We start from the raw sequence: 15,238 nt of genomic DNA on the forward strand, positions 1-15,238 counted from the left end.
ACTTGTTGTTGACAGTTTGATGCTCAGGTGTAATGGACACATTTCAGATACAGAAAATGTACTGTGATTAAATACCTATTCCTAGTTATAACCCTAACCTTCATATATATCATCACAATAAAGATAGTAGTCAAATGTACTTTCTATCTGAAACATTCAAGCCATAAGGCATCACGTGTGTGTTTCTGTGCTGTAACCGGCTGACTCATAACCTTTAAGGTGATGAAGGGGTCTAGAGGTTACCATGACGATGCCCCAATGCTTGGCATAAGCCCTGGATGGTTGCTCTGGCCTGACGAGACCTCATTACAGGCTGGTGGGGAGTCCTGTCTGAAATCTCTGGTCCAGATGGTCACTCAGAACCAATTAACACACCTTTCTGACTCACTCTCGCTAACTCAATCTCTCTGTCGCTCCGTTATCTGTGTCCCCGCGGATCTTATCAGCGTGTTACCTGCGCCAACACACGCAACAACAACCAGACACCCAGGCTGATAGAAAAAACAAATGGAGCAGTCGGCGGTCATTAGCTTTGTGTGTTTAATGATTGTCCTTCCAGTCTGGGTTAGAGGCCGGCCAATGCACCAGTAATGAGTCTGCTCCACTGCCCCCTCGCCCTTCTGGAAGAGCGGAGCTTCTCTGGAGCCAAGACGACTCAGCGGGGCCAGAAGCAGTATAGAGGTTAATGGGCCCACTGAGATTAAATGCAGGTTGGGTAAAAATGAGTTTCAGATGAAGATGGTTCTGTTCTGCCTGAGTTAATTCCTAAACAGGAATTTCCACAGTTGAATTCTGATTGCATGTGTCTTCTTTTGGGGTGAATGCCACTTAAATGGTCTTGAATTTGTTATTAATAGGCATTTTGTTAATAAAATAACAAAAATGCTGCTAATATTAACATTATCCATTAATATTTTTAAATACCATTTAGTCAGTACAATGTAATTAATTAATGAAATATTGCCCTTTAAACTTGTCCAGAGACCACCATCTTTAAACTGTTTTACTTTGTCTGACAAATCCCCCCAAAACCCTAAGATATTCAGTCTACAATAATGCTATAAAATATGCTATGAAATACACGCTTGTACAACTTCAGACCTTGTTCAATCTATTGGAAAGTCAAAATATGAAGAAAAATACAGATAGAAAAAATGATAAGGCAGGGTAGGGATGGACAGAGGGATGAAGACGAGCTAGGGGTCCCTAGAGGACACACATACACACACACACACACTCACAGGGGGCTTGTGTTGGTACAGGAGAGCACTGCTGCAGGGCTTGGTGCTGAGCCCATGCTGGCTGAAAAGATATCCATATCCTGTGGCGCAGAGCTGGCGTTTAGCCCAGACCGATGTAGTATTTACCTTCCATCTCTCGGATTATCATTATTCTTCTCCTGCACTCATCTCTGCATACAACAGCAGCATGAATGCAGGTACAGATCTCATTTAAATTTCATTCAGTTGCACCACTGCCCATTCCTCTTCATAATGCATGAAAAGTACAATAATTATCACCTGCCACATTTCCTATTAGGATGACCAGGTGTCCTGCTTTATGTGGGACTGCACAACATTTTTATCATTTGTCCCACATATTGAGACGATATCCCTGCTTTTGATTGGCTCTAGTTTTCAAAAGTCCAACCACTGAAGGATGGATGCTTTTCCTGAATCTGGCTTGTATCCAATGGCTGTGAAGAAAGAAGGAAAGGCTGTCATCATGTGGCTGTGTTTCATGTCAGTCTAAATGCGCACACAGGGGTCAAGTGCAGGTTATCCTGTCACCATCTTTGCTTTGCCTAAAGGGGAAAATTGCAATTCACCACAAAGTCAAAAGCTATGCAGATTTATGCAGGATATGATGGAAACCATAAAGAAAAGAAAAGGAAATGCTGCTACAACAAAGGCTGTGAAACAACTACTGGTATTTACTTAGAGCTGGAGTTGGGAAAGTTGCATTCAGCTAAAACTTTTGCAAATCCTTCACATGGTAAAGGCCTAACCTAAGTTTATACAGTCTATGGGCCTAACACGTACAACAACCTGCATAGTCTATTGTGTACTACAAAACAACCAAAGACAGAATATAATTTTTTAATATTTTTAAGTTACATAGACATAATATCACAATTTTAGACTACCTCTATGCATTAGTAATGTGTCTGTCCTACATTGTCACACAAAACATACTCTTTGTCTCACATATGGTCTGTTGGGATCTGTCCACCCTGCTTCCAATGCACAAACTTTATTGTCAATAAAATTATAATTGACAGTAAAGACAGAAAGTCAGGAAACACAGGGATGGAACAAGAGGGATGGCGTGTAACAAAGACCGACAGCCAGGTTTGAAAAGCGCATTATGGCACTTACACGGGTCCTAAAGGACACAAGAACACCCCAGTTTCAATTACTTTCTCTCCTCTATTCTCTATACACACATTTTTCCCTCTCTCCTTGTCAAAGTCTGGAAAACATTGAGGGACAGCTGCAAGATCATCTGGTCACGATGATCTCAGAGCAGAAAAAAAAAGTATGAGCACATAAAGCCTGTAAAGAACAGACCTGAGATTTGAGCATAACAATGTAAAGCTCTCTATATCATATCTGAAGGGGAATTAAAACCCAAAATCTGAGCCCGACAGGGGTATTTCCAAGGGTGTGTGTTCTTGTGTGGATTTCTCTGGCTCTGGTCCCGGAGTCTGGTGGGTGGAGGGAGCTACATGTAGGCATGTGCAGTTAAGTAAATGTAGGATGAAGGAATGGTGTAACCATAACAACTGCAGCACAGACAGCTCACATATGGGCCATTCAATATACTTGAGTTAATACAATCAATTTTCATGTAAAATAAGCATGTTTTAGGCAGTGCGGCACTGTTTCAATCAAATACATAATCAAAAGCCATCAATCAAGCCACATTTATTGATATAAAAGCAAATCTACACTATACAAATTCACCTGGTTTTATAAAAAGATTTAGACTATGAAATCTGATTTAAGCATACAGATATAACCAGGCTGCTTTTTTAACCCTCTGATCCTCAGACAACCAACCCTGCAGGTACACACACAAATTCTTGTCATTCGTTTTACTTTGATGCTATCCCTGACATGAATATCAATGCTGGCAGGCAAAGGCTTTACTCACCGTACACCGGAGCTCAACAAGATCTACAGGGATAAAGCTGGGGAGAGCAGAGGGAGGCACAGCGATGCATCTTTAGTCACACTGAAATGTAACTGCAGCTAGAATAAAGTGAGCCCGGCTCAGACACTGTCTAGTTCCAGGGTTTAGCTCAGTCATAACCTCAACCAGACTTCTGATTCAGTCTGTTGGTGCACACGAATGACTGGCATCAGAAAGCAGGACATGTGGTGGAAACATGTTTACGGCTGTGGCCTAGGGTTTTTAGGTGTGACGTAATGGCAGAATGAAAGGTAGCGGTCAGTGTCAGTGAATGAAAAACAGGAGAAAACATTTTACTGACTAAACTATAATTTAATGGAACTAAAAGATAGGACAGGGAGAAGAAGTATGATTGAGAGACGGCTAGAGAAGACAACAAGAAGTTACCAGAGGTTTTCTTGTGGAGCCAGGGGGCAGGACAGGGCAGGACAGGGCAGGGGAATTACTGTCCACAGCTGGAGCAACAGCTCCCCCTGGGGCAGAGTAGTGATAATACATAGGACCTCATGAGATCTGACTGACAACATCTCACATCAATAACCAAGGTAATATCCATATTTTTCATGGTGCCCACTGTTATGAAGTTTGCCATACTTTTTCCACCGAGCTGATCAGAAAAAACATCCTGATTTTCATTAAAATATGCACAAAAGAGAGACTTTAAGATACATTTAAGTTTAAATAACTATATAAAAGTGAAATCAATTTGGTGTGAAAGACAGACTACACCCTGTATGCTTGTAAGCTACCAGAAAGCTGCACATTAATCTCTCCCTCCACTTCTCCCACACTCTGTTCTCACTTCAGAACTTTTATGTGCTTACCAACCTTTACTTTTTACAACGGCCATTAAACACACCTTTGAGTGAGACGTAAATGCAGAGATCCAGGGGAAAAATAAATAAATTCGACCTGTATTTCATTACTACCTCAGAAGGGTTCACAACTTAAACACACATGAACAGGTCCAGAGAATACCATATGCTGTGAACACACAAACAGCATTCACATTCCTAGACCGTACCATGGATGTGGTTGGTGCTGCTATGATTATTTTTCCATCCACGGCTGGTTGCACAGCTGTCCCAGGAAGAGGCAACCATTCATTTATGGATCGACTGCTTGAATCAGAGACAGGGGCTGGACAGCCGCTCTGCCAACCTGGACGGAGGCCACCATTCTGAGGGAAAAGGGATGAGCTGGATCTAATTGCCTTGAATATCAGCGAAAATACAATGATGCCAACAGCAACCATAACACGAACATAGCTGCCTGTGTTGCCCACTGAAAAAAAAGCCACAGGACACATGTACCAGAAGCCAAAAGCCTCAAACCAAGGCTGATGAGCCTAACCACTGTCCTTACTGACAGGAAATACTACACCCCATTTAAATTACAGCATACAAAACTGACCATTTAAAGCTGTTCCATAACAGAAAGGTGCACTCGCTGACTGAACGCTGACATTGTTTACACTCCCAAAATACACAGAATGCATCACAAAGTCCTGACAAACATCGTCCTCATAAAATATTTGCAGAACCAAGTTTTTTAAATGCTTTTCTTTGTCTTCTCTGTCTTCACCACATAACTGTTGCCAACTATCTATATGTGCAAATGCATGAAACCAAAGGCCATCGTGTAGGTATTATTACCCTTTTAATTTCATCAGCAAGGTAAGAAAGCTTGCTGAATGTCCTAATAAACGTTTAATGATTAAATCATTTAAATAAGGAGCTAAAATGGATTAGTAGCACATTAGCATTTTCTTTTACACCAAAAATAGGGCTGCACAGTTACATTTTTTGGTGATTATTAAATTAAATTGTGATTATTTTGACTGATATGGCCATTGCAACATGATTTACAACATTATTCTAATTTTCGTTATCAAATATTTTAAAAATGATCATGGTGGGATTTTTTTTGTGAGGATCTGTACCAAACAAAGATGGTTTTATTAAATTTCTAGGTTGGGACATTTTACCTTACCGTAATACTTTGTTTCACAAGTTCACCTTTAACAATTATTGTGCCCCCTGCCCTGGTCAAAATGTGGAAAAAAATTAAGTCAACATGAAGACAGGCTTAGTGACATGCTTGAGACTTTGCCATTAGTCAGTAAATTAGAAAAAACACACCACTCTACAGCTCCCCTAGTGGCAAACAGCTCCACAGTTCCCATTTTATTTAATCCAGAATCATCCTCTAACTACTCCCAGTCCTCTGTTTTGTCATAGTAGACAATGTATGGTGTGCGGGGCCGTGCATGTGTGCATGTCAGAGGTCATTATCATGCTGCGTGCTGGTGATTTGCGACGCCTGTGAAGGATCAGAAGTTGGGGTTTGTGGGGGTCGGGGCAGCTTTAGTTGTTCATTCAGATACTGAGTGTGAGAAAATCCTGACGGCGAGTGCTGGCTGCAGCTGATATGAGTCCTCTGAGGCTTCCCCTCTGCTGAGGTCATCCCCTCGCACTCCAGCACTCGTACATCACTGCTGACATCACCGCGGATCGTCGCCAAGCCGCTGCCATGGGCAACACAAACAGGAATAAGCATGTGTGTGGATGGCTGGTGTTAAGAGAGATCATCAAAGTTTATTGGTGGTTTATTGGGTATTGAGTGACGTGCTATATGCCATCATTTAAAAAGGTAATCATCCCTAAACATGCAGGTCTTATGTTTAAATATTAGCCTGTTTAATACAGAACTTCATTAAAGAATCATTAAATTCTCAAATAGACGTAGAAAATAGAGATGTGGGCTGACAGGGAAGCTTGAGATTAGCCTACAAAGTGTTAATCACTGTGCTTGATGTGTGCTGCGTGTTGGTACTGTATGTACGAGTGTGTGTGCCTACAGCCTCTCCTGTCCCCCCGCTGTGTCAGTCAATGCCTGGTATCCTGGGAAGTGGGGCGTCAGTGCCAGCAGTAATCAGAGCTCTTTGTATCCACACACACAGCCGGGGTATAATCAGGGAATGTTCTTTCTTCACCAATAATAGCTGTAATCCTCTCATCTCAATATGATGTGTAACCTGTGACATGCTCAAAACTCGGATTTTGCTGGCGATTTATGCAATATATGGCCCTTGACTTGTTTCAAAATAGATTTAATGAGCTTTTAAAGCCAGCTTTTATAGAAAAAGAACAGAATTACACTGTAGGGTGGGTGATAATGACAGGAGTAAAAAAGTGTCCATGTATGGGGGTAGTGATAAATTACAGAAGCACCATTTACAAAGAATCAGGCATGCAAGACACTGCACCTGTGTGTGTATTCACCTATCACATGCACCCATACAGATCATTTTTGAATACCACATGTTTAAAACCATACTATATTCACATGTGTTTTTATTAAAAATACCAAAGCTTAGAGATTTCTTCTGGCCTGAATTGGGTTTGGTTCGTGCAAATTTCCCATTTTTATTTCCCCCTTTTATTTGTAGTTAAGAAGGAATGTTCATGGCTCTAGTTGGACGCAGAGATTGTGTTATACATGTCTGTTACTGCACTGAAAAGACTTTAGCTGACTTTAGCTTATAACAAATGTGTTACATACATTTACATTATATTAATATACATTTAAAGTAGAAATTCAGCTTTTATATTCAGCGATATAAAAAACAGATCTACAATCGGGTTTACAAACCAAGGCATCATAGATGAAACAATGGGAAATAAAATCAGCCGCATGTTGGTATGTGTCTATGTGTAAGTATTGAGGGTTTTTTTCTTTTGAACTTTAATTCAAGAAATTCTTTTGTTAGTTTTTAATTACACTCTGCTGAAAGTCATTAAAAACACATGCTCACACACACATCTTTTAGATATAGACATATAGAGGGATGAAAATGGCAAAAATAAAGACACACACACACACACACACAAATATATATATATACTTTATGTTGACAAGATGAGAGTGATTTAATGTTGAAAAAAAAAATCCTCTACTTCACAGACTGCAAAATGCAATCAGGCAGCAGACTGAACAGTTTCTGAGGAAACTGCAGATCTTTTGCAATGACAGTGATATTTTGGGTGCCACCAGGACACCCACACAATCCACACATAGTATTGCAAAAATTAACACCATTCTCTGATAAAAACCTAATTCAAGAGGAATTGTTTTCACAGATAATTTACTTGACTGTAGCAGCACACTAGAATCGACTCCCATTGTTCGTTTTGTATATACTTGCCTTGATTCTAAGACTGACATTAATGCAGCCCAGTTAAAGAGCAGATTATTTGAACAGTTGCCTCCAGCCCACGCTTTGAGTGAAGCTATATGTTTGTGTCCAGCAGTCTGCCATGACATATGAAATGTCCTGGATCCTACAAGCCAAGCTGGACAACATACACAAATATGTCTCAGCTCTGTCTAACAAGCACATGCCTTTCTGTAATTGGAACCAAATGTAGCAATGAATAGTTATGAGGAAGAAATCTTATGAAACTGTGCATTGTGGGACCTTCAGCATGAATACTAATGATACTGCGGAACATGAAACCTGACGAAAGACCATGAGTCCTTTAAACGTCCAAAAATGTGATGTGTGCTTTTTTGTTTCTTCACATATGATGAAGCACATACCTGTGTTTCTTTGTGCAGTATATGTCACATCAGTACTGACCAGACCCCGCTCTCAGGTGCCGCAATCTGTCTTGCAGGGTGTGAACTGACTTTGACAAATCCCCGATTCAGGGCAATGGAGATGTGTGTGTGCTAGGCAATGTGCATGTGTGCCGAGATAAGAGCAGAAACATAAAAAGGAGCAGGACGGGGATCAAAAACGCGAGACAGATAAGCTTAAGGTGCTGCCTTGAAGACTCATTTGTCCTGAAATAAAAGAGGCTGGATGAATGAGAGAAGTGAGAAGAAAAGAGAAAGAGAGGAGGATCAGTGAAAATCCATCTGGGGTCCTCGCATATATATTCAGTCCAGCTCACTAAGCTGAAAAAACCTGTTCTCCTCCTGACATATATAAATACCTTATAGAATAAAAACCCCAGATGGCTGCAATGTACCATACTTGGATTTAACAATATGACTGTATGTCAGTGGAATCCACTTATTTTCAAATTGCTTCAAATGAATGCATGGTAAATTATGTTGAATTAACAATGCTTTCCTTTCCTTCCCATATTTTAAAAAAATCATTCATACATTTATTTTGTCCCGCTGTGCTGGGTTCTTTGTCATTGGCTGTGGCCTTGGTCTTGTTCCACCTCCGTCTGGTTCTCTATTTTACATTGTCGACATCACTGCTGAGTGAATGTTTTCACCCTGACCAAAACAAACTAGAGCTTTGTTACCCAGTTGAACAAATGTCACTCTTCTTCAGTTTGATTTGTTGGCTATAGCACACTCACACATTGTACAATACAGGGCTTCCTGTGCCAGATGACGCTACCTCATTGGCCGCAGTGCTCCGTCTGCCTAGTGACATACTGATGTAATGCAAGACATACTAACTTGGCTGATGTCAGACCAGTAAGACCACAACATAGGGATGGAATAGGGATCTCTGTCAAAATACATTTAAAAAAGGGTCACAGCCTCAGTATTTTGTTACTATATTAAATGTTTTATATAAAAAGTTAAAACAGATTATGGCCAATACTTTTTTCAGGAGAAGTTTTACACTGATGTCAAGTCACAAAGAGAGCCTATTCAGACTGTGAACCTACAGATCAGTGACCTCAGTCACGCTCATGCCACCTGCATTGTAACATCATCGCTGCTCGCCTATAAAATCACACAAAGATGCAGGCTGAGCTCGTAACAGCCAGAAATAAAAAGCGGCGTTATAGACAGACACCGAGCAGCTGCACTGACAGAGGGAGAGAGCTGAATTACACATGCACATATGGCAGAAACTGCACAGTCAAACAATTCCTGGGAGGCTGAGGAGGAAATGAAGGCTGGTGTTTTATCACTGTCCCAATCATCGCCACCCCGAAACCCTCTCTCCGCAGATCATGTGCGCTGCACGACAACCGCACGAGCAGATGTGAGTGAGGCTCCCGCCCCTTTTAAATAAGCGTGTGTCCATGCTGCCTCGCCTATTGCCTAACGCTAATGATGTCAACTCACACCTGTTGCCATGGCACTTAGGCCTGCCCTGGCATGAATAAACACTCACAGGAGTAGTTGCCCAGCTCTGGCAGAGCATTGCAGCAGCAGCTGGCATGTACAGTTTCATCTGGCAGAGTAAATGAAAAAGCATAGAGAAGTAAATGTCAAGTGATTCTCTTTAAAGTTGAGCTTTTCATTATAGTTTCAACTTCGGGGAGTCTCATTAGAGTCCAGCTACGGACAGACACTCACTGATGAGCCGAAAGGTAGGAGAGTAAAGAGACTGACAGATAACAGCACTGGTTCTGACAGCTAAAGCCTGGTGCAGAAATTCCCATTGAAAACTTGACACGCTGCAGCCAAAGCTCTCTGTGCAGCACCGGCACTCTGAGCTAAATACTACAGCAGTATGTGAGTCACTTCAATGGGCTTAATGTTGGCTTCACTGTCACTGGCATCTGTATTAGCGTACATGTTTCTGAGTGTGTGCAATTGACTCTTTACTAAGTCTAATACTGTTGCTAGGCCTGTCAATCACTTGCGAGGCTGTCAGTGAGAGCTATTCTAAAGGAAATGATAGCAAATTTCTGAGAAATAAAATAGTTCACCAATCCTAACGTACCAACTTCTAGCCAATTCATGTGAAGGACAAACATATACAGAACCATCATTGTTTTTACACAGCAGGGTAAGTCAATGTATTGTTTTATTTTATGCAAAAGTTAAATTTTGACTCCTTACACCATCAGAGACTTTTAGCTGTACGCTGTTAGCAACATGTTATGTTAGCACAACAAGCAAGCAAGCAAGCGAGTCACAATATGGCAAGTACAAATAAAATGGAAGATCCGTCATGAGCTACAGCTGCAACAAGGAGAAGGTTGTGTGACAGTGTGTCAGCGTTGCTCCACCATTGTAGGCCAATGTTGTGTGAATGTAAACACATACAACATGCTAACGCACTTTGGATAGCATCACCCAGATGAGCTGATCACCGGGATGAGGAAAAAGCAAACCACAGCCCAACTCCTTATCTGGGCTGCTTTCAAGCAGCCTTTAGACCTACAGATTCCATATAAACACCATTTCCGCCTTTGCCTTGCAAATCTATGGTTAACAAGGTCATGTATTGCTAGTGTTGGACAAAAGAGGCTTAGCGAAGGGTCACCTACATTTTTATGATTATATGCACATACAGTTGTCTTTGCATGTGTGTGAGGGAGAGCTTCCCCTATATCGTTGGTGTTTCCTCTCACACTGTGAGCATTCACAATGACATTGTGAGGTTTGTTCTTCCTGCCTTGTGGTAAGTCTACCAAGGGAACTTTGGCCTGAACAAACTCCCCTTCCTCCCATTTCTATCCCTTTTTCCCACATCCACGCCTCCTTCCTCCCTCCGTCCGCTCCCTTGTTCCTTGTCAGCTGGTGGGGAGATCCAGATGTGAAGGGGGACTTGGACAGGAAAAGGAGGGGGAGAAAGAAAGAGAGAGAGAAATAGAGAGAGAGAGAGAGAAATCCACATCCCCCTGGTGACAGACTTCATTGTCCAAGACCTTTTGGACAAGCCTTTAGACACATACACACAAACAATTATGCGCACCAAACAATAGAGTCCCTCTAGACAACAAGGCCGATTGTGTGTGTCTCCATGTGTGTGTGTGTGCATCTGGCGACAAAGCAAATCAATGAACAACATCTTGCAGGATTTGCTGTTGATATTTAGTTGGCTTATTTACTCGGGGTCTTGGCTGGCGTGAGGCTTTTGTTCTCGATCGGCGAGCAGAGACGAGGAAATCAATAAGGACTTGAGAGACTGATGACAAACAATGATGCAGCGTCTCTCTTTCTCTTTCTTTCTGTTTTTCCCTCCATCTGTACCATCAAATTTCCCCACATTCACATTGTCGGCTTGGAACGCGGGAGAAAATGATTACGTTTGACTGACACACATATGGGCAGTGAGATGGAAGCAGACGGACAGGTAATAGGAGAGAATTACTCCAGTCACTGTACACAATGGCAAACACATGTACTCTACACACACCCACACAGCATGTGTACTAAGTTAATAGAGTGAGTCAGCAAAAAGGGAGCTAGTCAGTCAGAAACAAGAGTAGAGCTAGACAGGCTCTCACTATGACAGCGTTTCTCTCACCAACTTACTCTGTACAAAAGTTTCTCTCAGTTCTTTTTACATCATGCCAACATCACTGTCTTGTTTAGAAATCTCCAACTGCACTCATCACCTCAGCCAGAAACATTAAGGCATAATCCCTGACAGGGGAAAACAAATGAATGAGACAATTCTTCTGTCCTGACAAAAGCCCAAAAATTAAAATGTCAGTACTCACCACGAGGCAGCTCAAGTATTTCCCAGTCGATCTTTTCTGCGGAGCTAACACAGACTAACTCTTTGAGAATGGGAGCAACAAGTAGTGTACAGTGGAGAACAATGCATGTCTACCGGAGTGCAGCAAAGCGTAAGCAGCGGAGACACAGAGAGGTCCAGTCATCAGGCTGCTGCTCACATGGGACGGGGAGAGGAGGGAGAAAAGGGAGGCAGGGTTAGCTACAGGATAGTCTACAGTAACTGGGATTTGGCAGGGGGAGGGATTTCATCCTTCGCTCCACATGTCTTTAGCTCTTTTTTCCCCCTCTGTCCAAAAATGTTTCAGCAAGTCTCGCATTTCTTGTCTGTTTCATCGTGGTCTGGCCTTCCTCTGTTGGTCCCCACCCCTTTCCTTTGCTATCTCGCTTCTTTTGTTCTGGCTGTCCCTGCAACACACGCACACACACACACACGCACACACGCATGCACGCACACACACACACACACACACACACACACACACCCATGTGTCTTTGTCACTAAACACTCCTTTAAAAAGGTGTCTTCCTGTAAGGCTCAGGAATGTATCGCTCCACCTAGACACACCAAGTAGTAGTGTGGACATGCTGAAATAAGACAGACATGTTTACTCACACATACAAAGTGACCCAGCTGGCAGGACACTCATTTGTCTGTAATGGTCATACATGCAATCATAGAAACAGAGCAGAAAATTATAGGCCTACTCAGGTTTTGGATCCCTCTCTCTCTCTCTCTCTCTCTCTCTCTCTCTCTGATGTCACTCGCTTTTTCTGCCTTTTCGCTCAAAGGCCCTAATTCACAAGTGGCCCAGATACCACACTGTACTGGAGGGGAAAGGAAGAAAAGCAAAAAGAGAGTCAGAGAAAAGAGTAACCTGATACAGCTAAAAGCAACAATTATTTGAATGAGTCACTCAGCAGTGAGGTTTTTTTTTTTTTTTCAATGTTAATTCGAGAGAGGGAGAGAGCGACCAAAGAAGAAGAAGAAGAAGGGGGGAAAGAAATCATCCTATTTTGGAACGCTGCACCTCCTGAGGACTCCCTGAGGTCGTGGGAGAGAAGGAAGGAGAAATGGGAAAAAAAGAAAGAAAGCATGAGAGGGGAATTGAGGGGCAGGGGAGGACAGACATGGGCTTGGAGAGGTACCAGAGGAACTTCTTCTCCTCATCCCAAATCCACCCTTCAGGACACGGCTCACCGAGTCAGGCTTGCTGACAGAACCAAATAACATAGGTTACACCACTCTTCCATTCCCAAGGGTGACGGTGAGCAGACACTGACACACTGGCAAATAGGAAACAGATTAGGAGCATACAAAGCACACAATGTCAAAAATACTGTGGAACCACAACTGGCGCTGACGTGGAACTACGAAAAATGGAACTCCACAAATACAGAGATACAATGTAGAGACCACAAGAACTCCAATCGGGCCGATTGGGCTGCTTTTGTTTTCTTCTAGTTTCCAATGCTGGTGGAGACTGCTGACAGACAAGACAGCATGAAGCAAGTTGAAGAAATGCTTCATATAATGGCCTCAATTTCAGTATATTTTGTGATGCAGCAAAGCCATTTCCTGAGAAAACCTTCTCCTTGCTGCAATTCATGCTCACAAAGTGCAGGAAATGAGAAAAATATGATCACTTAGGCCTTTTTTAGAACTAGAAAAATGTGTATTTTGCAAGCCAGCCAGCAAAACCTCTTCCAGTGCAAGCAAAACTAATCAAAGTATGCGAAAAGTGATTATGGTGGGTATCTAACAAAGGTGGAACCATGTCATTGTTATGCAAGCCACAAGTCCTAAAATTTTGTTTTAAGTCCTAAACAAGCCATAATGTGCTCTTCACCAAATATGTAATTTTAACAACAGATAATAATGTAATATATTTACAAAATCATATATGCTTTTTAAAATTTGTACTTATTTGGTAAAAAAAAAAAAATGTGTTATCACAAGTACGACTGAATTTAATCAGAAAAAAGGAGAAAGGTGTCAAGTATTTTATAAGAGTAAAGGCTCAGCTGAAGTCACAGTCATTGGTGTTGAAGTCCAAGTCAAGTTGCAAGATTTTTTTGGTCAAATCGGTCATATATGTGACTCGAGTCCAAGTTATGTGACTTGAGTCTGCACCTCTGGTATTCAATTACACAATGAATGCATCAAATTACATGCAGTTGTAAAACTTCATTTAAATCATATGCTATGGGAATCAATATTTGATTGGAAAATAAACTTGAACCAAACTTGATGGAAATGCATAATTTCTGCTTAACCCTTTGGACTGCACTAATTTTGTTTTATGAAGTTGAATATTGCTCAAATATAAGATGCCGTTCGGGCTTGTGCAGGATTCATTGCAGCTCCATGTAGCGAGATGGTTCTCATAGCAACTTTGTGCAAACAGCATAAATACAGTGATATCAGTCCAGCGACACTCGGGCCAACCTGTATATCTCTCGTATAAACTGATATTACAGAGGACCTGCATCCTGTTTAGAGCGGCCGTCACAACATTTAGAGAAGGAAAAAGAGAGCGAAGGTTCACGTAAACACGCAGTGGAGGAATTACAAAAAAAATGCAGAAAGAGACTTTCAAGGATGTGCAGTGTGACCAAAATATATAAACAGGCAGCATACAGGCGTGTATACACATACTGATGAGGGAACACTGAGAAAACGCGGTCAACATTCTTCGTTCAAGTGTCTGGACAGCACACTTCCTGTGTGTGAAGTCAAATATTTTTAACGTCTCTGAACGACTAAATGCGGCCAAGCCGGATACTTTCTATTACACCATCTGGTTGGATCAGTCACTTATAATCATGTTTGACTCTTTTAGAATTACACCAGCCTCTATCTCTGCTGATGAAACCCTCCAGCATCTCCATGTCATCTCTTGTATAAACAAGGATATGGCTGAATACAAACCTCACAGCTATTCCCATTAATATATTATCAAGTGGGGGCAATAAATACACTCTAAACAAGGATATTTATTCAAGTAATGTACTTATGTACAGCTGTAAAATACTTGTACAGCATTTCCATTTTATCCCACTTGATACTTCTGTATTGCTTTTTTGCTTCATTAGATTTATTATATATTATATTATTCATATATATATTCTATTATTCTATTATATAATATTCTATAATAATATAACACTGTGAAAAGAGCCATTCTGCGTAATGACTATATACTACTTTTATACTACTTCTGTACTTTTATTTAGGTGTGATTTTAGACTATGGTTACTCAGGTAAAGGATCCGAGTTCTTCTCCCACCACTGCTCCAAACACACATACACAGACAGACACATAAAACATTTATTACAGCCATATGCAGTCAGGAGGTTGCTGTCTGGCAGGTCCAGAAACATCAAACAGTGCATGTATTCCGCTGTTGCTGCAGGCTGATGTACTACACTGTTGCTGAGTAGGCATTGTCAGCATGAATGTGCAGGTCACCGTTGGTAAGAGTAAATGTGCCAGCTACAGCACTATGTCTGTTTTAGATTACTGTAGAGTTTATGATTTGATCTCAAATTTAAAAAAAAGAAGAAAAAAAGCAATGCAAAAGGATG

At 41.4% G+C, this 15,238-nt stretch overlaps 1 protein-coding gene across 5 annotated transcripts in view; it reads right to left on the reverse strand.

The window, feature by feature from the left end:
* sash1a (SAM and SH3 domain containing 1a) overlaps window positions 1-15,238 on the reverse strand; it is a 263,857-nt gene that overhangs the window by 71,010 nt on the left and 177,609 nt on the right. Inside the window, exon 1 of one of the 5 annotated variants that reach the window (XM_059355733.1) lies at window positions 11,634-11,748. The exons of the other annotated variants lie outside the window; for them this stretch is intronic. The gene's annotated coding sequence lies outside the window, so the exon portion shown is untranslated. Of the gene's footprint in view, window positions 1-11,633; window positions 11,749-15,238 lie in introns of those variants that run through there. 5 annotated transcript variants of the gene reach the window in all.

The sequence above is a fragment of the Centropristis striata genome, chromosome 18 (assembly GCF_030273125.1).
Source record: "Centropristis striata isolate RG_2023a ecotype Rhode Island chromosome 18, C.striata_1.0, whole genome shotgun sequence".
In the NCBI taxonomy this organism is placed as follows: Eukaryota; Metazoa; Chordata; class Actinopteri; order Perciformes; family Serranidae; genus Centropristis; species Centropristis striata.